The sequence below is a fragment of the Parasteatoda tepidariorum genome, chromosome 1 (assembly GCF_982258835.1).
Source record: "Parasteatoda tepidariorum strain Cologne lab strain chromosome 1, Ptep-v5.0, whole genome shotgun sequence".
NCBI lineage: Eukaryota > Metazoa > Arthropoda > Arachnida > Araneae > Theridiidae > Parasteatoda > Parasteatoda tepidariorum.
The window spans coordinates 132,629,692-132,656,927 of record NC_141755.1 but is presented as its reverse complement, the minus strand read 5'-3'; the positions used below and the strand labels follow the sequence as shown (position 1 = coordinate 132,656,927).

Sequence of the window (27,236 nt, the reverse complement as noted above, 5' to 3'; positions counted from 1 at the left end):
GAATGTTGATTTCAACATTCACTGTCCATACCGTTGTCAAAAATATTTGTCAAATCCGATTTGATATATTCGTTGATATTATTATTCGATATCTGCTGAGGGTAGATTAGGAGAAACATCAGTGTTTTTGGAGTACTGCATACTGGGCACTTTACCTTAGAAAAACATCACTATAGGGCATACCGGGCAAATGTATACCTGGCACCTTAGAAAAGTATCAGTTGTAGGGTATACCGGGAAGTGATACTTAACTAGACCTAGTATATATTTCAGACATTTACCAAAGCGACTTTGTGATTGTCAACATTCGCTGGTGGAAGTCAAAAACAAACCATTTCGGTCTTTCACAGTAACATATGCATAAGAAACAAACTATTTTTAAAAAAATTAGTAACTGCATTTACATATAGAACGAGTCATTCGATTGCTCATTATGAATCCAGTCTAATTTTCTTCCTTTTTCCTCCCTAGAGTCTGCAGGAAACTCTTAACCAAGAAATTTAAAACTAAGAACTCCAGTAAGTACCTGCATTCATGAGTGTAATCGGATTGAATAGTAAGAGGTAAGTTTTAATTAATTGAATAGTTAGAGGTAAGTTTTAATTAATGTAAAAAGATTTTTTACGTGACGATCACAAAATGGTTGTGCATTTTTCTATGTTAAAAGGTAAGATCGTACTGGTAATGTATTTATTTATCTTACGTTTTGTTTAATTAAATGGCCATTTATTATTGGAATGAATTTAGTTCGGGTCTTGTTTTATTGCCCGTCGCGACGGGACCGACGCGTCGGTTATCGTATTTTTCATTGCGCCGCTCTCAACATGCGCTCGAGAATCGCCCGCTCTTAAATTATGTGCGACGAATTTCGTTTGTTTCGTTTTCTATATTATTCAAACTTTTTCATCATGTTTTCTCTTACTTCATTTTCCAATTTTATCCTTTTTTTCGCTTTTCTTTGTCCAAATGACTAGCGACGAATTTCATTGGTACCATATCATTGTATTTGCGTTTTCCAATTTTATTTTGTTTTCAAATTAGCTTTCCAATGGTTCACTTTGCTTTCCAAATCACTACTATTCATGTGTTCACTGATTTGTTTTCCAGTTTATTCATCCTTTTTTGTTCTAGCTTGTTTTCTAGTATTATCTAGTATTTTATCTAGTATCATCCAGTGTGTGTTCCCATTTTTTTCATCCTTTTTTATTCTATTTTGTTTCTTAGTATTTTATTTTGGTGTTATAGTTCATCCAATGTGTTTTACAATTTTTTCATTCTTTGTTTTTTTCTATTTTGTTTTCTAGAACTTTATTCTGGTATTATAATCTATCCAGTGTGCTCCAAATTTTTTTTATCATCCAGTGTACTTTCCAATGTTTTTTTTTCTTTCAATTTATGTGTTCCTATTAGTTTCTTTCAATGTGGGTGTCCCATTTTTTAATCTGTGCATTTTTAGTGTGTCTTGCATTTTCCAAGTTTTTCTGCAGCTTTCTCAGAGTGTTTTTTTATCTGTTTTTATTTCAATGCGTTTTCTATTATGTGTTCAAATTTTTATCTTCCAATACGTCTTCTGTTTTAATTCATTATAGTTCATCCAAATTTTATTTACTAATAATTGTTCTAATTTTTATTAATCCAATATGTATTCCAATCTTTATTTTCCAATATATGCTCCAATTTTGATTTTTCATTGTGTATTCCAATTATTTTTTGCATTCAGCGTTTGTTCCAGTTTTTTTCTCAAAATATGCGTTACAATTTTTTTTTCTTGCAAATCTTTTTCTAATTTTCGTCCTCCACTGTGCGTTCCATTTCTTTAATGCGAGATTTTGTAATAATTTTTTCCTTGCATTTTTTTCTCTATTTTTCTTTAGCTTTCAGAAAATTTGCTTTTTTTTTTTTAGCTTGTTTTGATTTTTTTCGATGTTTTTCCTTTGTCTGTTTTAGGGAGATTTTCGATTGGCGTTCAAGTGAAGTTGATCAAATCCAATTGTGATATTTTTGCTCTATATTGTTTTCGTAACTTCGCTCCCTGTTTATAAGTGAATCTTTATGTTTTCCGTGTTCACTATTTTTCTTTTTTCAGTTTTCTGTAGTAATTTTAAGAACTTCTATTTGGTATTTTTATTCTTCCAATTTTCGTTTTTCCAACTTTTAACACATTATTTTTTTTTATGCGCTTTCCAATTTTATTCATTGTTTTTCAGCTTTTTGAGTGTTTTGTTTTATTCCTAAGTATGTGTCTTTGTATATGTATGTTTTTAATTACAACTGCCCTAAAACTCTGGTTTAATTTTCATCCCTTCTATTTCAATTTCCAATGTACATTCTGGCTTTGTTTGTATTGTTCGTTCTGTTTTTATCTCAAATGTGTGCTGATGTTTTTACTTCAAATGTGTTTCTTTTTCAATGAATGTTTTTTTCCAGTAAGTGTTTTGTATCTTTCCTTTTTTTCCCCTTATCTTCTTTGTTTTTTCAAGTGGTGTACTATTTCTGTAATTCTTGCAGATGTTTTTCGATTGTTAATATTTTCTTTAAATTAAAGTTGGTCAAATCCACTCATGTTTTGTTTTCCCTATTTCGTTTTTCGTATCTTTTCTCTTAGTTTATATGTGAATCGTTTTTTTCCCCGAACTCTGTATTTCTCGCTTTTCAATTTTTTGAGTTATTTCCAAATTTTTTTTTTATTAATATGTATATTCTGCTTATTTTCAATGGATGTGCTGTTTTTTTATGCGTAATTTTTTAAATATTTTTTGTTTTTATTTTCAATGAGTTCTGTTCCTACATCCAATTTTTGTGCTGTTTTCATTTCCAATGATTTTCTATATAATTTCTAAAATATTCTGTATTTACTTCGAATGTGTTTTTATTTGTTTTGTTAATTGAATATGTATGTTTTTTTTCGATGAGTGTTTTTTTTTCCAGTTGGTGTACCATTTTTCCTTCTATGTTTTTTCATCCTTTTCTTTTATGATGTGTGCTCTAGTTTTTCTGATTAGTAACATTTCCGCTCAAGAGCACCTGATCAAATCCATTCGTGACCATCGGTCTACTATTTTGTTTTCCTTATCTTCCATCTTTCGCATTCGTTTTTCTGTTGTTGTTTTTTTAGTATTTAGTCCAAGTATTTCCGATTATGTCCATTATGTCATGTCTTCCAATTCTTTGCAAAATTTCATTTTCATGTTATTAATTTTATATAATTAATTTATATAATTATATTTGATATAATTATATTTTATGCTATTAATTTTATTTTTTAAGAATTTTTTTCTCATTTCTTTTCTAATGTGTTTCATAGAAATTTTTTTTTCTTGAGTTCATTTTTTTCTGGTTTTTATCTAATTTATTTTATTGCTTTTTAACCTTTTTTTTTTTTTTAGCTCTTTTCATCAAAAATTTGGGTAAGTTTAATGATTTTATTATGCTGTGTTTCAGTTGTTTCCAATATCTTTAACTTTTTCCAATTTTAATTTCTTTTCTTTTGACCTGTACAATTTTTGAAACTTACCATGTCTCTAATTTATCATAAACCCACGTAATTTATCTTTATAGCATACATTTCTGCTTAATACTCTGACAAAGAGGAAGAATCTGACAAAATAGGATCTGTTATGTTGCTTAGAATCTGCCTGAGATTAATTCCAAAATGATCCTGTAGAACTGACTGCCTGATATAGACATAACAATGCAAGAAAATTTATTTTGGAATATTGCCATTTTATTTGTAAGTAAAACATTTTTCAATCTATTTTATCGACTATTTAAAATCTCGCTATTAATTTTAAAACCAAATACACATTGCACAAAGCAGTGTTTTTTTTAATTTTTTATTGTATCATTTTTTTTATGCTGATATGCACAATGCGATAAATTGAATAGATATAATTCTAAATAACTTTTGTTCTAGTAACCAGATCGAAGGTTGAATCATAATGGTACAAAGAAAAGTAACATCAAATGCGCTAATTAATTAACTATTAATTAAGTTAGACGAGCAAATCAACTTTGTATTGTATACGTACTTTTTTTCTCCCAAATTATGGAGTTGCCGTGATTGAGAAAGTAGTTCAGTCAGAGGAGCCGCCGAAATATCTCGTTCCTGTCAAAATGACAAAGTTTTGCTTTCTATTCCCTCATGGTCGTGATATTTCCAGGCTGATAGTGTTAAAAAGTAATACGCGAAAAAAAGGTTCAGACAATCTATTTCTTATACCCCGAATCATATATATTTCTCAAGGTCAGATGGAAGTATTAGATTATTTTAGTTTAGAGATAGATAGTTTATTTTAAGCTAGATGTCAGCGCTCATCATTATTTTATTTTAAGCTAAAAATTTGTTCAAAAATTAAAAAAGATATTGTTCACACACTTAATTTTATACTCTCTATGTCCGAAAATGCTTGCTACATTTGATTACTTTTATACTGATATTGATGATTCTGTTTGAACATTATTCAGAGATTTCAGGATGTTACGCTATCAATCAACGAAATTTATTTACCAATCATTCTTTCCTTAAACCATCCAAGTCAAAATTTTCGATAATTTTCCATTGATGAACCAACATGATCTTGATGGTAACCATCAATGAGCCATTTTATCATGAACCATTATATTTTTCTTTGGTAAACAGCATAAGTAACCATCTCCCCAATGTATGAATTCTGACGGATTTGTGATTGTCCAACATTGGTATAGCAACTAGTTTTGTTATTTTAAAAACTGGGTTAAAAAATTAAAAAAAATTATTTCAAAATGCCGGGGTTCACACGCTTTTAACCCATATTGAAAGGACTTATCAACAATAGCGTAAAAACTTTTTTCCAGACAAATGAACCATAAATTCAATAGTTGTATAATTTTTGACCTAAATGTAGCAACTAATGTGAAAGGGGAAGTCTAATTCTGTTGAATAAAAAAAAAGCACTTTTATAATCGTTTTCTTCAAAATTATAAGATCATTAAATGATTATTCTTAATTTTTGTTTTTGCATATTTCGTAATTTGTCAGAATTGTTTTAAGTTCCACTAACCATTTTCGTTTGTCATTAAAAAAAACTGCAGTCAAAACAAGTTTTAGCCGAATTTTAACCTAGAACACAAGATTGAATTTATCTTCAAAAGTTAAAATTGTTACCCCACGGGAAAAAGTTTTGTCTAAACAAGTTTTCGCCAGTAAGAAAGAAAGAAGTGTGAAATTAACCTATTTATGTTAGAGCAATGGACCAACAAATATTTTCGTTGGTCTGATATGGTAAAAAACGTTTTAAATAATTTTTGATCAAACAATCACTTCAACGGTTATTGGGGAGCCTATCAAAAAATTGTTTTAGTCCAACTGTTAAAAGAGTTACAGCCAAAACGAATTGTATCTAATTTCTGATGAATTGACTATTTCTTATATAACCAAAAATTTTGATTTCGAGCAACATTTGAAATTATTCCACGATACGTTAGCCCATCGAACAAAATCGTTATTCCACTAAAATGTTTCGTCAGCAAAACGAATTATTCAGCAAATAGAACATATTTCACTTATCGACATTTTGTAATCTAACTTAACAACGAGGGAAAATCCACATGAACCTGTATGTAAGATTCTCTATACATGCTTGCATTTTATAACCAATCTCATGAATCTTTTGATTACTTATTTATCTCAAATTATTTAGTTTTAATGTTCCGTGTACAAATTCCAGACATTCCGTCTAATAATCTAATTTTCAATAACTAATTGGAAATTTTATTGGTTCCAGGGGGGATTACCAAAATGCTATTTAATTAGTACTAACAATTCATTAAATTACGAAATCAGAAACAAACAAAAAAATGATTTATCTGAATAAAAAGACATTTTTTTACATATTTGGATACCTGACGCTCAAAATATGGGAGGAAGACAAAATTGTGAAGAAAAAAAATTGGATTATAAATTGGGGTTTTTAGGGTTTTTGACCACTGTTATAAAAAAAGGCCAAACAATATCGCTATATTAGGTCGATTAATTTGAAATAATTATAAACTAAATGTGTGATTTTAAAGAGTGCAATACATAGTGTTTCAGCGTAAAATAGCAATCAAGTATAAGCAATAAAAAAGACTGAAATAAAAACCGATATTTTTCTTTCAATGTTTTGGATATAAAAAAGCATTGATCACATAAATCACAAATATTTGATAATTTCCAAACATTTCGTGAACCACTGTCGAAAAAAGCGTATAATATAATTAAAAGATTAGTTTTTCACCCAGAACTCCTATTGAAAAGATAAAACCTTGATAGTTTCCTGTTTGTTTTTAAAGTTTAAAAAAAATAATACTTAATTAATAAAATATTATAATATGAAAAATAATAAAGGGAATAAAATTAATGTATTTTAAAGTAATATGTTTGATACTGTAACAAAAATTTGCAAATTTCTAGGATTTAGAAGAAGTCTGATGAGTCCTTATGATTCGTACTATGATAGTGTGATGGCTACAGTCCCGGCAGTGGTCTACTCAGTGACAAAAGTGGACTGCAGGCATCTGTGACCTTGAAGAGCTTTCGGTACGTCTTCTTAAATCTCAGATATTTTGATAACAAAAGCTCAAAAATATTGCATAATTTAGCATTTTCAAAGTTCAGTACTGGGGTATATTGTAGTAATTGCCAGTGTAATTGTTAAACCATTAAATTGCAAATCATTATTGTTAAATCATAATGTAATTGTTAAACCAAAATTGTTAGTGTAAAAAATTTTATAGAGTTAGAAAAAAGATCTTTTTTGATGAATTGATTCGATATCATAATCTATTAATGAAAGATTGCATTTTATCCCTTAATAGTCGCATAATTTTGAAGAAAGCAGTCGTAATTTTTTTTGAAGGAAAATTATACAAAACTAAGTGTTTATACAGTCGATGTACTCATTTTTAATTTTTGAGTTAATTTTTAGCTTTCATGTTTGATAAGTGCTGATTTAAAATAAACTATCTCCAAACACGTGGCAAATAATCTTGCACTGCCATCTGCTGTGTAGAGTAGGTAATATGCATAATTCGGTACATAAGAAATAAGTTAAGAAAACATCAACTAAGTTAAGAAACAGTTAAGAAACTTTTAAGAAAACATCAGCCTGGAAATATCACGGTCATGAGAAATAGAGGGTGGAACATCACCCCGGTATATCTTGAACGGAGCGAGAAGGTACGGGTTAAGATAATTCTTTTATCCGAAACATAATAATATTCGCTGGATAAAAATATTTTTTACTTGTGTGAATCGTTTATTATTATTGGTATTCTTACATTTCCAATTACCACATCAATAATTTTTTTAATACTTAATTAATGTAAATATTTGTCTATCATAGCTGCAGAACAATTAACTGAATTTTGCCATCAATTCTCCTGGTTTTTGTTTGCTATTTTTGTTGTTGGGAGAAATTTTTCTTAAATTGTTGTATATCTGTGTTATACTTTTCACAAACATTGATTTATTTTTATGTAACTTTAAATTACATTTATATTTTCTGATACTAACACAGACAGTTTTAATTATAATTGCTCATTAATCTTCATTATCATTAATCATTAATGATTATTTTATTAGTTTTCTTAAATTTAGGTGGGGTCCCTCCTCTAATGGGATTTTTTTTTAAATGATGATCATTTTATTATTTTATATTATATGAATATAGAATTATATTATTATTATTATTAATATTTTCTGTAACTATTCTGTAATTATATATGATTTTGTATTAGGTGGTAGATTTATATATTCATGAAATTTAAAAATGAAGATTAGTAGTTGATTATATTATGATGTTATTATTTTAATAAGTTTTTGTTTAGGATCTATATTATGTATATTATATATATAAAGAATATTAAGATAATAATTCTATTAGCTTTCAAGGTTAAAAGTACTTTATTTATATATATATATATATATATATATATATATATATATATATATATATATATATATATATATATATATATATTACTAATATGAATTTACAGTTCATCATCTATGTTTGATTTCTTAAATATAATTATAAACTTGCAATTTATTGTTTTAGATATAAACTATAAAGAAATATATTACTGCGATGATTATATTCTACTAATCATAAAGATATTGGGACTTTATATTTAATTTTTGGAGCTTGGGCTGCAATAGTGGGAACAGCAATAAGAGTATTAATTCGAATTGAGTTAGGTCAAACAGGTAGATTTATGGGTGATGATCAATTATATAATGTAATTGTAACGGCTCATGCTTTTGTAATAATTTTTTTTATAGTAATACCAATTTTAATTGGAGGGTTTGGAAATTGATTAGTTCCATTAATATTAGGGGCACCTGATATAGCATTTCCTCGGATAAATAACTTGAGATTTTGATTATTACCTCCTTCTTTATTATTATTATTTATTTCATCTATAGTAGAAATAGGAGTAGGAGCTGGTTGAACTGTATATCCACCTTTATCATCTTTAGATGGTCATGGGGGTAGATCAGTAGATTTTGCAATTTTTTCTTTTCATTTAGCTGGGGCTTCTCCTATTATAGGTGCGGTAAACTTTATTTCTACTGTACTTAATATGCGATCTTATGGGATGAGAATAGAAAAAGTTCCTTTATTTGTATGATCAGTTCTAATTACTGCTGTTCTATTATTATTATCACTACCAGTATTAGCAGGTGCTATTACTATGTTATTAACTGATCGGAATTTTAATACTTCATTTTTTGATCCTGCAGGAGGAGGTGATCCTATTTTGTTTCAACATTTATTCTGATTTTTTGGTCATCCTGAAGTATATATTTTGATTTTACCAGGATTTGGTATTGTATCTCATGTAATAAGATCAATAGTAGGGAAACGAGAGCCATTTGGAAGATTAGGAATAATTTATGCTATAGTAGGGATCGGATTGATGGGTTTTGTAGTGTGAGTTCATCATATATTTTCTGTTGGGATGGACACTCGTGCTTATTTTACTGCTGCCACTATAATTATTGCTGTACCTACGGGTATTAAAATTTTTAGATGAATAGCTACTCTCCATGGCTCTTATTTTAAAATAGATACTCCCTTATTGTGATGTGTGGGATTTGTATTTTTATTTACTATTGGTGGTATTACTGGAGTAGTATTATCAAATTCTTCTTTAGATATTATTTTACATGACACTTATTATGTAGTAGCTCATTTTCATTATGTATTAAGAATAGGTGCTGTATTTGCAATTTTAGCAGGATTAACTTTTTGATTTCCTTTATTTTTTGGAATAAAGTTAGATATAAAGAAGACTAAATTACAATTTTATGTTATATTTGTAGGAGTAAATATGACTTTTTTTCCTCAACATTTTTTAGGGTTAAATGGAATGCCACGTCGGTATTCAGATTATCCAGATGTTTATTCATTTTGAAATATAATTTCATCATTAGGCTCATTAATATCATTATTTGGAGTAATTATAATAATTATATTAATCTGAGAAAGAATAGTATATAAAAGTTCTTACAATATAGAATATTATGTTATATCTTCTTTGGAATGAATTAATAATGTTCCCCCTATAAATCACACTTTTAATCAGTTAAATTTGTTAAGAAAATAATTTTTGCCAAATTGAGGATCTTATTATTTTCAAAATAGATCTTCTCCTATAATAGAACAGTTAATTTTTTTTCATGATCATACAATAATAGTAATAATTATAATTGTAATTTTGGTTGGATATATGTTGATAAATTCATATACTAATAAGATTTATAATCTTGGAATGTTTGAGGGTCAAAGATTAGAAAGAATTTGAACCTTATTACCAGGAGTATTCTTGTTATTAATTGCATTTCCTTCAATTCGGTTGTTATATTTAATAGAAGAATTTGAAATATCTGAATTGAGTATTAAGGTAATAGGACATCAGTGATATTGGTCTTATGAATATAGAGATTTTAATATTATAAGATTTGATTCATATATAATTCCTTCAGATAATAAGAGAATATTTCGATTGTTAGAAGTAGATAATTCTTTGGTTATTCCAAGAATATTAGACGTTCGAATAATTGTATCTAGAACTGATGTTATTCATTCTTGAACTATCCCTTCATTAGGGGTAAAAGTAGATGCTATTCCAGGTCGGTTGAATCAGTTATTTTATATTTTTAATCGAAATGGATTATTTGTAGGGCAGTGTTCAGAAATTTGTGGGGCTAATCATAGATTTATACCTATTGTAATTTCAGTAGTACCTCAAATTGAATTTATAAAAATATGATTGTGAAATAGTGGCCGAATTTAGGTGTTAGTCTCTTAAATTAATTATGAAATAAGTAGTTAAATTAATATTAGTTTGTCAAACTAAAGATGATATTATACCACAATTAATACCTTTGTATTGAATTATATCTTCTTTTTTGTAATCCTATTAATATTATTATTTATAAAAATTTATGGTAATTATAATAGTATAAGAAATTTTTTTTATAATATAAAGGAATTAGAAATAGAAAAAAATATATGATATTGATAAATTTATTTTCTGTATTTGATCCTACATCATATTTTGGTATATCAATTAATTGATTAATTATTATACTAACACATATAATTATATTTACTAGATTTTTTAAAATTTATAGAATATATTTAATTATAATAAAAAAGTTTTTAGTAAATGTAAGTGAAGTATTTAAAGAAGTAGGTGATTTAAAGTATTCTGGAATTATTTGTGTTAGATTAATTAGATTTATATTTTTAATTATATCAAACTTGATAGGATTATTTCCATTTATTTTTACTGGGACAGCTCATATTATATTTACGATAGGATTAGGTGTTGTTATGTGAATAAGATTTTTTATGATAGGTTGATTTAAAAATTTTATATGTAGTGCGGCTCATTTAGTTCCTGAAGGGAGTCCTTTGTTATTGTCACCTGTATTAGTATTAATTGAATCAATTAGACATTTGATGCGACCTTTTACTCTATCTATTCGATTAGCAGCTAATATAATAACTGGTCATCTTATTATTGGTTTGTTATCAAGAATTAGATTATTAAGATCATTAGGATTAATTTCATCTCTAATTTTTCAGAGATTATTATTAATTTTAGAATTTGGTGTAGCAATTATTCAGGGGTTTGTATTTAGAATTTTATTATTATTATATGCTATTGAATACTACTAATTATTGGAAAAGTATTATCATCCTTATCACATAGTAAATATTTCTCCTTGACCGTTGTTTATTGGAATTAGAATTTTATCTTTTATGTTAGGAATAGTAAAAATATTTATATATATAAAATATGATTTATTAATAATTAGATTTATATTAAGATTAACAATTTCTATTTTATGGTGGCGAGATGTGGTACGTGAGAGAACCTATTTGGGTTATCATTCTAGAGTAGTATTAAGAGGTTTAATATTAGGTATAATTTTATTTATTATTAGAGAAGTATTTTTTTTCATTTCTTTTTTTTTTTATCTTTATTTCATTCAAGATTAAGACCTACTATTGAAATCGGTTCATTTTGACCACCTACAGGTGTAGAAACATTAAATGCTTTTCAGGTTCCTTTATTAAATACTGTAATTTTATTAACTTCAGGGGTAAGAGTAACATTGTGTCATCAGGCTATTTTAAATGAAAATTGAATTATAGCTAAAAATTCTTTATTAGCGACTTGATTATTAGGAATTTATTTTTTAATATTACAAGGATTTGAATATATAGAAACTTTATTTGGAATTAGAGATTCTGTTTTTGGATCAACATTTTTTATAGCTACAGGATTTCATGGATTTCATGTTATTGTAGGAACTTTGTTTTTAATAGTAATATGAATACGAATAACAAAAATTCACTTTTCTAGAAGACATCATTTTGGGTTTGAAGCTGCAGCTTGATATTGACATTTTGTTGATGTAGTATGATTATTTTTATTTTCAGTGGTCTATTGATGAGGTTCTTAATAAATAAGTATATTATGTACATTTAATTTCCAATTAAAAGGAGAATATTAATAATACTGATTATAATAATTATTGTAAGATTATTAATTATAATTGTATATATATTGTTTTATTTAATATCATATAAATTAAATAATAGAATAGAATCATCTTCTGGGTATGAATGTGGGTTTAATTTTATATCTAAAACTCGGGTCTCTTTCTCTTATCGATTTTTTTTAATTGGAATTTTGTTTTTAATTTTTGATGTTGAAATTGTATTATTACTATGTTTTCCATTTTTAATATATAGAATAATTTTTTCAATAATATTTATGTTATTCATAATTATTCCTGTTGTGGGATTAATATATGAATATTATTGTGGGTCATTAGAGTGAGTAGAATTACTTATTTCTAAGGCTTAAACTTAGTGCACTAATCTGCCAAATAGATAAGAAGCTAAAGGAGCGATCTCATTGTTAATGAGATACATGTTTTTTTTTTTTTATATTCATTTATGTATCTTTTTTATCTATCATGTCTGATAGATAAAAAAATACATATAAATGAATTAATATAATAAATTTATAGAAAGTTATACGGTTGATTTGCATTCAATTTTTATGTTATAAACATACTTAGATTAGTTTATAAAAAGCTGCTAACTTTTTAATAGTTAATGACTACTAATTATAAATAGAGCTATTATAGCAGCTTAATTTCGACTTAAGTTTAGAATATATTAGTGAAGTTCATATCATTATTTCATGATGAAGATCTATATAATAGTCAATTTTATCTTCAGTAAAATGCTCTAATATAAGCTACTAATATATACAATATATACACACACACACACACACACATATATATATATATATATATATATATATATATATATATATATATATATATATATATATATATATATATATATATATATATATATATATATATATATATATATATATATATATATATTATAATATTATGATGATAGGGATAATTAAAATTAATATAATTAAACATATTGATGATAAAATAATTTTGTTTGGAAGATTAGATGATAATATAATATAATTGAATGAGTTGTATGGACCATAGTGTTCTTGTCATATTTTATCATTATTGTGAAATTGTTTTATGAATCTGTTAATTTTAAATATTGAATTGGAGGATATCATATGAGTAAATCATAATGAAATGGCTGGTTGTCCTATTTTTAAATAATTTAATCTTTTAAAGGATAAAGATAAAGCTAAAATGATTCCTAATAAAAGGGATAATATAATTATTAGTTTTGTGGAGTTAGGAATAATAAAATAATAATGATATTTTTGTTGTTGGGAGAAATTTTTCTTAAATTGTTGTATATCTGTGTTATACTTTTCACAAACATTGATTTATTTTTATGTAACTTTAAATTACATTTATATTTTCTGATACTAACACAGACAGTTTTAATTATAATTGCTCATTAATCATAAGACTGAGTGTATTTTATCAAAACGCTATAACTACGCATTAAATACCCTTAAAAAATAAAATTTCGCAAAAATTTAGAATTTACGATTAAATATTGCATTTACATTTTAACAGAGAGGCCAACTGCTTCGGACGTGCCAAAATAATTAAAAAAAACGGTAAATTTTGAAAATATTTGACAATTTTTGCTTGCTTTTTAAAAGGAATAGAATGACAGTAATAAAGTGGTGAATTATATAAGCCTACGAATTATTTCGAAATAGTGGTGGATAAAAATCTACTAAATTGAATTTATTAAACCAAGAATCACGATTGATAAACTACCACTTTAAAATATGTATTTGCAGTCCGGAACAAGTTGGCATCTCTGTTTTAATTGAATAACCTGTAATAATTGAATTACATAGATTTGGTTGGAGCCGATTGTATTCGTTTAAGCGGGGTTGACTGTATTTGTCATTCTGGGCATATTTACTCAGTCCATTATTTGTTCTGGATTTTAACTATGTAATAAATAATGAAATAAATATCATTCAGATCAATGAGTTTGACACTTATGAACAAATTTGACATATTCTTTAAATGTCATACTTTTTTTTCTTTTGAAAAAAAAATTATTTTTGAATGAATTTAGTTTCACAATTTTGTTATTTGAAAGTTTTTAACCACTGTACGTTATTCAAGAACTAATAATACAGTGAAAAAAAAATGTGTGTATGTCGTTCATAATGTTTTTTAGACGATTATAAATGACGTCTATTATCTACCAGAATTCACTCTCGAAAAATGTTTGCAAAGTTTAATCCTTTTAAAAAGAAATTTTTTTTTAAAGTATTGACACTTCAATAAAAATTATGTTTAAAAATGTGTTCTTTTAGTTACAAATAATGAAATTACACCATTGGTTTTAAAACTCAGAGGAAAGTCAAGAAATTTTTTACTGAATGTTAGTGGCCAGCCTGATACACTATCTGGACTACGGTGATTTTGGTGCAATTTTTATAGAAATACTTACTCATTTTTCTGTAAGTTTGTGTAAAATGTGTGTTATGTCTGAGTGAAAAAAGTATTTAGTTTTTAAAGCTTTCATCAATAAAAATAAAATTAATAATTAAAGAATTAAAAAGGTATATTTCGCATACTATACGACATAAAAATACAAGCCAGTCTTTTACATATGTATTTTAAAATGTTCTAAACTCTTCCACGTGTAGAAAAATGATATTGCTTTTGTGAATAAATTTGTTAGGCCGTAGTTTAATGGTTAAATCTTTTCACTGTGGCATTCGTCGAATTTTTTAATGACATTTAAGCAGAACTTCTACGCGACCCTGCCTTATCGCTGAAAAATATTTAGTTCATTATACTTATCTTATGATTCTGTGAAATTTCAAAACTATTTCAGATTATTTCTATTTCTATTTTAGATATTGTAGCAATTATTTGTGTTATTTATGGAACTTCTAATATCATTCGTGCTTTTAATTATCATCAGGACTGCTCAAAATGTACACTATTTGGTACCGTTTAGTTAACTGTACTATTTAAGTACTCAAAATGTGTACTAAATGCGTATAAACCTGTAATGTAATTAGTTACGAACTTATTATTTATTTTTTAATTGTTTTACCAACTATTTTAAAAATTCTGTTACTCAATTTACGAACAAATATCAACTTGAAAAGAGTGAATACTTTATTTCTAGCTTATACTGAATTGGGTATTCATACGCACTTGAAGTGAAATCTGAATACCATTAAGTGAGGAAGCTTAGATGTATTTATTTGCTTTATTAATTATTTTTGCTAATTTTGGCGTTTTCTTGAAAGCCGTCAGATGGCAACTGTTGATTGTTTATAATAGATCACGAGACGGTGGAACATTTATCTCACTCGCTACTGAACATTCCACAGAAACAAAGTTAACTGTTATTAAAGGCAAGCTAGTAACAAATAACAGAAGTTGTTATTAAAGGCATGAGTTGTGTAATAAAAATAATTATGTTTTCATTAGAATATTTACATAAAAATGTCAATTCCAATAAATAATTTTATAATATTAATTTTTGATTCTCCTCTATTTGGTTTAGCCTAGTTAGATTTTATCTTAATGTCCTCTCTGATGTGTGTAAGTTTGATTTGCAAACAAGCTTTATTTTAAGAATTAGTGTATTTATGCAATTTAAATAAATGATAATTACCTTTATTATAATATTCGAAATAAATAACTTTCGAACTTTTTTTTTTCGAAGTAGCTTTTATTTTGAAATAAGTTTCTTGCTGACTCTTATGTGTATCTATAGCTGTCAACATGGATAAGAAAATATCTAGTAGATTTTACGAAATAATAACTGTTCCATAATACGTTAAATATTTTTCCTATAAGGAAGTTATGGGATTTTTTTTGTCATCAAAATACTAAAACTTAAATAACTGTATAATATTTATTTTTGATTCTCTTTTATTTGGTTAAGCCTAATTTGAGTTCATCTTAATCTTTGATAAATGTAAGTTTGATTAGCAAACAAACTTTATTTTAAGAATTAGTGCATATATGCACCCCAGCTTGATGATTTTTACTTCATACTATATTATAATTTAAAACGGAAGTACAGAATAAAAATAAACTGAAATTTTTGGAACAAAAAAAAAGAAAAGTTTTAAACTGATTAATATAAATGATGTTCATTTAATTGGCTATAATATAGCCTACGTCACAGGTTGTGTTGTTCCTACTAAATTTAACCCATGAACGGCATTTTCTGCGAGCCTAACTTCATGCCACAAATAAACAAATGAAGTGTTCGATCGTTTAAATAGCTGCTCGCCAGATTTTATTGCATTATAAAGAAAAGTTATTGAAATTAAATACAACTAAATAAACAACAACAACTAAAACAATTAACAACAACTAATAATAACAATAACTAAATAAACAACAACTAAATTCCATTCGTTTAGCATTGCGTCATACGTTTCTACTAAATCGAAGTAGTTGTGTTTTTTTCATATTATACCCAATTATTCATTAGTACTTAAAAATTCAAGCAAACGATAAATTGTGTAAAGAATTCTGTTCCAATAAGGATTTTTTTCTCTCAAAAACTTACTCAATTGTAGGGAATTTTCTGAAATGTACGAAAACCAGGAAAATTTTTATTGTACCAGTAGACCATGAGAAAATGGCAAAATCCAATAGTCGACTGGTAAATCCAGGAGAAATGGCAGCTATGTGTATCACATCTTACTAAAATTTTAAATTTTAGTGTTGTTGAATACCAAAATGGTGGCAGCTACTTTAAAAACCAAGTATTTTTTAAAAGGACATTTTCGGTGTTTCACTATTTCAAGAATTATTTTTTGTTCATTGGGTAGCAAAATGCTTAAGTACGAAGAGTTATTTATGGTGTTTCACTTTGGTGTAAAGTAGTTGCCACCATTTTCGGTATTGAGATAATTGTTGCTCCAAAGTTGTAACAGAAAAACGATGTCTCTTGCAGGAGAAGTCGTTATTGCAGTTGAAGGGGAAAGATGACAAAATTTGTCCACCGAAGTGTTTTGATCCAATGAATGAGAACTGTTCGACACTAAGATGTTAACCTTTTGCTATTCGGGATCGAAATGGACTAGAGGTGTCGTAGATAAGAACTCTCTACTTATGGCAACGCATGTTTTCACCATTAGCGTGTGGAGAGTCGTAGGAGAAGAAAGTAAGCTAGTTTCTCTCTTGATTTTCATATTGATTAAAAACTTTTAAATTAGTAACTATATGGAGCTAAATCAAACATAGTTCTAAAAAAAAGTGTCATGCAAATTTGAAAAAAATATTTTTGTTATTAAAAATATTACGAAAAATGTTAAGAAGGTTGAAAATATCGTAGTAAATTTTTCTGCAACTGAGAAGAGAAGGAGAAGGGAGGGGGAGGGCTAAAGGTAACAAAATGAAGGAAAATAAATATTTTCTTGTAACAAAAAGTAAGCAGGTCATTGATATAATATAAGGGCCATATTTTTGAAGAAAGGTACATTTTTCAGTCAGTGAGGTTTTAATTTCTAGAAATTCTGCTAAACGCTAGACCGTGTGAATTAGTCAAAAAGTACAGTGTTGACATTTTTTTTGGAGTGGGTACCCCTTGAGTATAATTAAAAGAATTTTTTTGCTAATGTAAAAATTTTGAGTTTGAAAAATTTATTAAACTGCTCTTAAAAAAGTCTTTCTCTTCATATAAGAACTTTATAACGAACCCTATAGTACAAGACGATAGTACAATATAATTTGCCAATATTTTGAAGATTTTCCATGTGCAGGTTACTACAGACATTTATTGTAAGTGTTTAACTAATGTTTAAGAAAAAAATTCATACTTTTTGATGCTTTAAGAAAACTTTGTGCAATGAAAATATAAAATAAAATGCAAAACAAAAATATATTAACAAAATAATGATCGCTTTTTTTATTTATGTTTTGCAACATTTATATTCTTTGCTTATTTAAGAATAATTTAAATATAGCTCTTAATCTGTTCATATGCAAAATTAAAAAGGGAGAGGAGATAGGGCTAGATTGGACATCATAATAACTTTTTTTTGTTTATATGTCAAATTTCTTATGTGGCATATTATAGGTTGACAACATTAATGTGCTTAAAAAAAATTCAAACAACGAGCCACCTAGAATAATTTTTGATCTGATGGTCGGATTTTCACATTCTAAGACCCAGTCTTAATGGTTAGAGAGGGTAATCTTAAATATGCTAATTAATTAGTGAAGACGATATTTTAAGTTATAAAATTCATTTATCCCAAAATAATTCAATTCAGAGAATAACATTTAGAAAATATTTATAATTTTTTTATTATTTTATTTAATGAAAGTCAGAAAGATTTTGAAATGTAAACTATGTAACCTATACTTTAAAGGATGTAATTTTACACGGCAAAATACAAAATTTGAGCGAAATAGGTCGAATAGTTCGTGAAAATTGAATTTTAAAAGTACGACTTTTGTAAAAGTCAATTTCTCCGAAACTATAAAATGATTCTTACCATAGCCGCTGAAAATAGTTACGATCAAATTAAGTTTTAACTAACTTATGATCTTAAAATCTAAAACACTATAAGCCATTCAACCAACAACATTGTCTGCCGTCAAATTAGTAAGCCCGTTGTAGGAACTCGTTAAACGTATAAAGCAATGCGTGTTCGACCACTGTTTAAGTTATGTTCTGCCTAACTAAAACATTGTGCATTTACTTTTAAAATTCCTGCGTGTACTTCAAAAGAATGTACATTTTTTTGATCACTATCATGTTCCCTTAAGGCAGTGTTTCCCAAAGTGTGGTACGCGTACCCCCAGGGGTACGGAAACAGTTTAACGGGGGTACGCGTTCTTATCCGAAATATCTTGCAACAAACGAAAATTTCAAAATTTTATATTTTAAAACAAAGCTAGCCATGGAAATTTACGATTACGTATTTTTCTATTAGTTATTTTTCTGCAGAGTTAACAGTTAATAATTAGTGGTGTCAACAGCCAGCTGTGATTTTTGACTTTTGTGCAATTTTTCATAGTAAAAAATACATTAATTTTTTTATTAGTGGTACACAGCGTTACGAAAAATTTTTAAGGGGTACGCAAACGTCATAAGTTTGGGAAACACTGCCTTAAGGGATCTCGAGGATTTTTCCTAACAAAGTTTTCGACTTTTAGACGGAAAAAAAAATGCGTGCTATAACTTGTTTTATGCTGAGCATTGAAATACTAAATATAAGATAATTTTTCTGAAGTTCTAAACTTCTAAAATTACAGCAAAAATACTGCAAACCTTTTACAGAAAACAAAAAGTATCTAATTAATTTTATTAATTGAAATCGTCTGCAAACTCATATATTTTGTTTTATTCAAAATTATGCCTTTTAATCTGTTTTTTTTTTTCAATTCAAATATTTCGACTTTTAATAAACCTATTAAGTTAAAACTTGGTAATTGGTTAAAGTATAGCTTGTTGTTTAAATTTATTCTAGCACTTGAATTTTGGTAGATACTTTATTTAATTTATTTGCATTTTCGGGAACAAAATATTTTTTTCCAGCCAATTCCTAAAACTTTGTTTTATTTTAAAAAAATACTTTTTATTTTTTCAATTTCTATGCGCTAGTAAGTTTGGTAAGAGACCATTTTTGTTTGCCAATAAAAGGTTTTTCAAATAATTTTCATGATTTTGTCTTCAATATGCGATAGTTTTGTGTTATATATAAATTTTAACTGTAAAGAAAACTAAATTATGAAAGTTCTTTGCGATGCATTACAAAAATATTTGCATTTAAATAATGTCTTTGCTCTTGTTAAAATATATTGGAAAATTCAGAATCTTAAGTTAAATTTTAGATAGTTATAGAAATTTTTAAAAAAATGTTATACATTGATGCTTTTCCGATGAAATCAGTACCTTTTAATTCCTAAATTACCACTTATTATTAAAATTAGCATTTACTGTTATCTTTGACGTTAAAAGTTATTGCACATTATGAATTTTCTTCTTGTAAAATTTTGTTACGGCTTACAAAGTTGTTGGTCAAACATTTCGGTAAATCAAATTACTTTCTTATGCTAAGTACAGAGTTTCAGTCTACAATTTATAGATAAATGTTAGATATCTATTTTGAATCGAAATATAATAATAGAAAATTTGTTCCAAATAGTTTAAATCGGAAAACCTTCGAGCCTTTTGCGATTAATTTTATTTTTTTGCATCCAAATCTCCGGAACTATTTAAACAAATCCGAAAACAAATTTACGGAATTAAAAAATATTATTTGTTTGAAAGTAATTTATAATAACAGGAACATTTTGAACAGGAATTCTTGCATTGTAATTTGTACAAAATGATTCCTTCCTTAAACAATTTTTTTTTTAAAAATTCCAAACAAATGTTTCAAAAATTATTAATAACGTTTGTCATTTTAACCACATTCAAATTCAATACAACATACATTTTAGTTTATTTCGGAAATTTTTAAGTTAAATATTCCTTAAGAGTTTTTTTTTTCCATAGTCAAATGTCTTGACCTCAAAAACTTATTAAAGATATTTTTTTAACTTCTTTCCCCAAATTTAACTTTAATTACAAATATAAAATTTTATAATTTTTTCCGCATTATTTGTTATAATTTTTTGCAAAAAAAAATATTCCGGAATAGTGAATTCTTATGCATGTATCTCTGCCCCCTTGTAGGTAACAATAAGCAAACCTCAGATGATTTCGTAATATTTTAACTGCTACAAATTGAATCAGATCAAAGCTTAACCCCGTCCCGCCCCTGTCAGGGGGCATCCGGAGAATACTGTAAGTGCGTGCACGTTACCTCTCAGTAAAAAAAAAAAGAGGATTCCAAAAGGTAGGCTTGGTGGCGATTCATGGCAACACCAGAAGGCCTCAAGGAATTTAGTGAAATCTTAATAGTAGTGATTCAGAAAATAGAACTTAGAAGTTTGAGTGTTCAAACATAATAGGTGAGGCAACAAAAAAAAAACATTGAAAAACGGTAACAAACATATAGTGATGATGAAAAGTACCAGAATTTGTCCAAAGCCCATGAAAACAGATATAATTTCAGAAAGAAGAGTTACGGCGAGGCAGCCGTGAAGAAAAATCCTCAAACAAGAGGAAACTCAAAACAGGAATTGTTAGAAAATTTAACAAAATTTTGAACAATAAATTAATCGAAAATTCGAAAATCATTTCTAAAGAACACAAATACAGTATTTGCGAAGGTTGCAAGATAAAAATAAATAAATAAATAAATACATAAAATAATAATGATAATGTTAATAAAAATACTAATAGCATACAGAAAATTGTTAACAGTGAGATACAATTAATGCATTACATGAAATATAGAGCTCGTTAAATGTACAGCTCACATTTGTTGACGCCGTCTATTCAAGTTCCCTTGTAAGGAAAAGGCGTTCCATTATTTTAATAATTTCCTGTTTGACTTTCTTCTGCTTCCAAAATAATTCAAGTTGGATGCAAATCAAATGGCTACAATTTAAATATTTAGTTAGCTTTTAGTAAATAATGCAAGAGTTTTGTCTTCGTAAATAGATCGTGTGTCATCGAATCTGCAAGAAATTGTGCTCGCGACGAATTTTTGAAAAATACAAATTGTAGCCCTGAGATTAATTGTGTCTGCGACGAGTAGTCCCCACAATGAATTGTCGCCGCGACGACTTGTGTCTTCACTGAACTGTACTTCAAAAAATTATACATGACAAGTTAAAGTAGAACTAGAAATAAAAAAGATTATAGCTAAAGCAAGTTATAAATATTGACTAAAATATCGCAAATTGGAATTTCAATTCCAAATCGTCCTTTGAATTTAACTTCCTAATTTAGAAGTTTTCTTTAATTCATCCGGTAGAACAAATTTCTGGTCAAAACAACCTTTGGCTAAATTTTGACCTTGATATCACAAGTTCAACTTTGCATTCAAGTGTTAGCTCAGCAAACATTTTCGTACACTGCTTATCCACCAAAAATAAGTTATGGATAAGCATACTTAACAAATTTCTAACCGAAAAACCTTAAGTTTAAATTTCGCATCCATAATAGGGCTTATTATAGAAATCATTATCTCCTTTAAAAATTGTTGGAAAAAAGAAACGTCAAAATGAGTTATGGTTAAATTGGTAAGGTGGCAATCAGAAAAGATAATTTTGTTAACAAACCAATAGTATAAAATGATTATCCAACCCTCAAAAATCGGTTTTTGCTATAAACTTGCTTTAGCTAAATTTTAATCAAAAAAAAAAGTCTACATTTTGATCGCTAGTAATAGCGTACCAGAACAAATTGTTAGCTCATAATTGAGTGCCTGTCGCTTTTATTAATCCATTAAAAGATAGTTATAGCTAAAATATGATTTTGCTAGAACTTTAAAAATATACCATCCTAGGAATTTAGTCGCAAATTTTAAGCCGATCGAAGGAAAGCTTTAGGTCACCAAAACGTTCTTAGTAACACTTCAATGAAGAAGCAAAGCAAAAATTACCCTTTGACTAAGATGGAACATCGGTGTCCCTTATAAATATTTTTTCCAATGTTCAAATTACAAGCAGAAACGCATTCTAATATTTTTTAAATATTAAAAAAAGTTTAATGGTTACTAAAAAACTGTTACATTATCGGATAGTTTTTATATATTTGTACTAAAATACGAAATTAAAAAAAAAAATTCTATGCATATAACGATAAGACCCATCTTGATTAAAGGTAATATTTGATTGACGAAAACTTAAATGAACCGGAAAAAATGCAAGTGAAAAACAAATTTTTAAAGAAACGAAATCGAAAAAATGGTATTAAAAATAATTAGTTTACAATAAAAACAATGTTCACGGTGAACTCGAAATTTTTCTTAGTCCAAGCATCTAAAAAAAGTTACGACCCATAACGTTTCATTCTATTTTTGACCAAACACCACGGCATTGAATTTTTCACCAAACATTAACTCTCCAAATATTTTGTTAGCTCAGCTGAAAGAAGAAAAGATAAAGGTTTAGATTAAACACTACCAATTTTTTTCTTCCATTTAATCGACTTTTCGATACGCAATTGCATTAAATCATATTTAGTAAAATTCTTCAAAATAATTAGTATTGTATGCCTCAATTTCAGTAAAAATGTTGTTTTCACCCATCTGTATGACTTATAAGTGCTTAAAAAGTCTCAATATAATCATAATAACGAGTGTTCAAACACTTTCATGTTTATTCACTGGTAGGATCTGTCCAATCACTTCATTATCTTACTACTTATTATTTGAACCACCAAGACTTTGAAATAATAATTTATAAATTTCAAATATGTTAAAACTTTCATTTTCCAAAATTTACATAGTTGAAAAATATTATGATTTTTTTTAAAAATATAAGCTGTTCTTAATTGTTCATTCAATGGTTGATTTACCCTACCACAAGTTTGAATTTTGCCTCCACACCTTAACCCTTGAAAATAAATCATTGACCCACCAAAAGTTGCTCGTTAATAAACTTTAGAAGATAAGTATCATTCACCCAATCGTAGGAAATCAATAATCCAGCTAAAAGTTTCGTTAAACCTCTCTCTCTTAAAAAAAAATTATAACAATAAAAAATTGTGTCAAAATTGTGAAATTGACAAACAATCTTTAAACACACGAATTCCCATAACAGAAAAATTAAAAAAAAAAGTAAAAATTGCTAAAAATATGTATTAGATCATTAATAAGCTTAAAAGAATGAAATGTGGACTATCTGAAATATTTTCAATAGCAAGGACGGTGGGTGAAATTTTATAATTCTTGCAACTAATATGTTAGGACACATACAAATCATATGCTTAGCCAAGATAAAATAAAAATATGCTTTGCCAAGATAAAATACTTTACAGCCAATATAACTTTTTTTTCAAAAAATTATGTTAGGAACTTAAAACTTGCCACTGTAATCACTACCATTAAAAAAAAAAAAAGAAAGAAATTAAAATAAGGATATTTTAAGGTCCTAAGCAAGCATTTCTCATAACTCTCCTCCCCTCTCCCTCTTTGAAGCCGTGGAGACTCATGGGATAGAATGTTTGCTTCCCGATGAGATGAACTGGGTTCGATTCTGAGCGATGGCTGGTAGATACGAATTCCGCACCCTGCTCACACCGACTACAGTGCTGCACTGTGGGCCAGAAGACTATGATCTTTGGCCAAAAGTAAAACATTAATTTTTCAATTAAATATGTGTAGGCAGTTTTAAAATATCCCGAATTCAAAGCACTATAATTTACTTTTTGGACCGATGAAAGTAAAATTTTATGAAAAATATGTTTAAAGAAATTGCTTTAAATGTAACTTTTAATTTTTTTTCTTCAGAAATATATATATAGGAATTTCACCCTACTGTTACATTTTCATCAGAGTAATAAGTCTGAAATTACAGTACAATTTTCAGTTTGTTGGTTAATACTCTTGACAAACTTATAGTTTATATCTTATCATTTGACATTTTACAATGTTTGAATGACTTTCGAAACTTAATTCTAAAAAGTTCCATGAGTTCTAAACTTTTCTTTGCTGTCTTCTTTCGAAAAAACCTGCCCCATTTTGCCCGTATTGCAAAGGTGGACTAAATATACCGAAAAACAAAAATTATGTTTTTTTTCTTCATGTTTTCACGTTATTTTGTAATTCACGTTATTTTATAATATTACTTCGGAAATATAATTTGCTTTTAATTTTTAGTATAAAATTACGAAAATTATTATATTTTCATTGCTATATGTAACTATTTAAACGTACTATATCATTTTTCTATTTCTGCTCGCCATATTTCAGCCGCCATTTTGTATTTTTGGAGTATTTTTAGTGTATTTCAAAATTTCAACTATGAAGTTTACCTGCACAGTTTACCTGCACATAAAAAACCCTAAATGCACATTTTATCTAAATACTAATTTTGGCCATGAAACCTTGGATGCTGGCCCACTGTGTGCTGACGTAAAATATACTCAATGGTAGACGAATCATAGGTTAGAGTCCCTTAACCGCCAGGCTTACCGTGGGAGGTTTTCGGGATTTTTCTCTCTATGTAATGCAAATGTGGTTTACTTCCATCAAAAAAGTGCTCCATGAAGGCAAATTTCTCCCAATACAGGATCCCGAAGTTCCCTTGTCTTCTGGATTGGGTTCAAATTTACAAGAATACGGAATTGAACATTAATAGTCGCAAGCCCGCCCCCCCCCCTCAGAAAAAAGTATTGGAAACCACAAAAAATAAGAAAATATAAGAACCACAATTCTTCTATTGCAGCTACCCCCCCCCTCCCTGGATTTTTAGAGTCAAAAATCCAAATATGTAAAAATAAAATGAAATTTAGTCAGAAAAGGTGCGTTTTTGTGTCTGATTTCGTAACTTAATTAATAATTAACCTATTTAATTAGCAGGTGTCACCCATTAATATTGGAACTCATAATGGGAGACTTTATCTGGTGGAACCATTAAGATTGTTTTCTCGGTTTTCCTCCTTATGTTATGTTTCCTTCCTTCTCCTAATATTTGATCTATGAATTCCTTTGTCTTCTGTATTGTGAACAAAATTACAAGGCTACGAAGTTTAACAATTGTAGTTAAACCCTAAATTGGGACGGTTATAAAATAAAATGAAATAACCCTCTACTTCCTTGTACGAAACAATTAGCAAATCATAAGCCATTCGCCCTCCTTGGTGCTTTCGTATTATTTGACAGATCACAAATTAAATATTTAGTTTTGCAAGCAATGCAAGAGTTTTTCGAGGAATTGACTCTCGACATCTCGTTTTGCTTATTGTACTAAATTGACAGCCCACACTTCCTCACCAGAAATTTTCTTTTCTCTATCCGTCTGTAAAAAGAAAACAAAAACTAGTGTTTTTTTATATATTTTTGAATTAATTTTAATTTTAGACCATAAAACAACCATTTAATGTTGCCTCTAAACATTAACCTATGCATCGAAATGTTGGCCTATTGTTAAAAATCAAATAAAATAGTTTCGTGTTCCCATTCGTTAAAAAAAAGTATTTATTTTTGATACATAGTGATGAATCTGAAATTATCAGCAGTTAAATATTTTTAAGATGTTCATTAGTCAGTTATGTTAATTTTTTACTAATTACAGATGTACAGATCCTTGTTAAATTATAAGACGCACTAAAGGTTCTATGTAAAATCTTAATTATAATACTATACAGATTTATTGTTTTTACTCCACTGAAACCGGTTTGAACTTGTTTACGTTCGTGCATTAATCCGTTAGCATTGTTATTCGATACGTTAAAAATAAATACAAATATGAAGTATATGAAAAATCTCTCGAATAAAAACCCATTGCACGTATGTTAAATATGAAAGTATTGCATATAAACTCGAGCAAAACATATCATTATTAAAAAAACTACAGTGCGTCTAATACTAATGTAATACTTAATATAATAAATACTCTATATTTATATAATATACCGTCTAATTTATCCAATTGTTAAATTTATATTATATATCGTCTAATTTAACAGAGTGATACACGAAAATAAAGAAGTGCAAACCGGTTTCAGCCACGTAAAAACAACAAAGATGTCACCTAATAATTAAGATTTAAAATAGAATCGCGTCTAATAATTTGGCCAGAAACTGTATATGTTTAAAAGATTTTTTCTGTTTGCATAGTATATGTTTATTCAATAGTAACATTATAATTCAACTTAAAATTACTTAATCTTAAATAAAACTCAAATCTGTTTTTATTTAGGATTCAATGTATAGCAAAACTATTCATTTGTATGATTGGATATTTGATGGCATATTAAGCAAATTGTATTTACAGATAATGTAAAATATATTATTGTGAGCTGGAAATAGTTTCTTAATCTTTTATTTATATATAGGTGTAGTGTGTAAATTAGACTTGTTTATAGTGTGATATTAGGAACTTCCATGTGTGTACTAAATATTTAAATTAACCATTTATGAACACTGGACAATCTGTAGCAGTCCACTCTGTGTAGCACAATGTTAATAATCAAACCAAAGTACTATATTTTAAAAAAGTACCTGAGTTTACGTTTATTTGGCTAATGTTAAGAAAATATTTTATTTTTTCGAAAATTTATGTAGAAATCTTAAAATATATAGTTATTACAATTTTTACAAGAACACTTTATTGAAAGAAAAGTGTTTATATTTGCAAATTATGCTGATAATTT

The 27,236-nt window shown here is 27.4% G+C and overlaps 1 long non-coding RNA gene across 4 annotated transcripts in view; it reads left to right on the top strand.

Moving 5' to 3' along the window:
• LOC147816991 (uncharacterized) overlaps positions 1–27,236 on the top strand; it is a 101,402-nt gene that overhangs the window by 59,454 nt on the left and 14,712 nt on the right. For 2 of the 4 annotated variants that reach the window (XR_015429759.1, XR_015429763.1), the window contains 5 exons: positions 472–563; positions 3,387–3,407; positions 3,559–3,730; positions 6,431–6,556; positions 16,965–17,174. This is a non-coding gene — a long non-coding RNA (uncharacterized LOC147816991). Of the gene's footprint in view, positions 1–24; positions 564–3,386; positions 3,408–3,558; positions 3,731–6,430; positions 6,557–16,964; positions 17,175–27,236 lie in introns of those variants that run through there. The other 2 variants (XR_015429766.1, XR_015429767.1) reach the window with 2 other exon arrangements.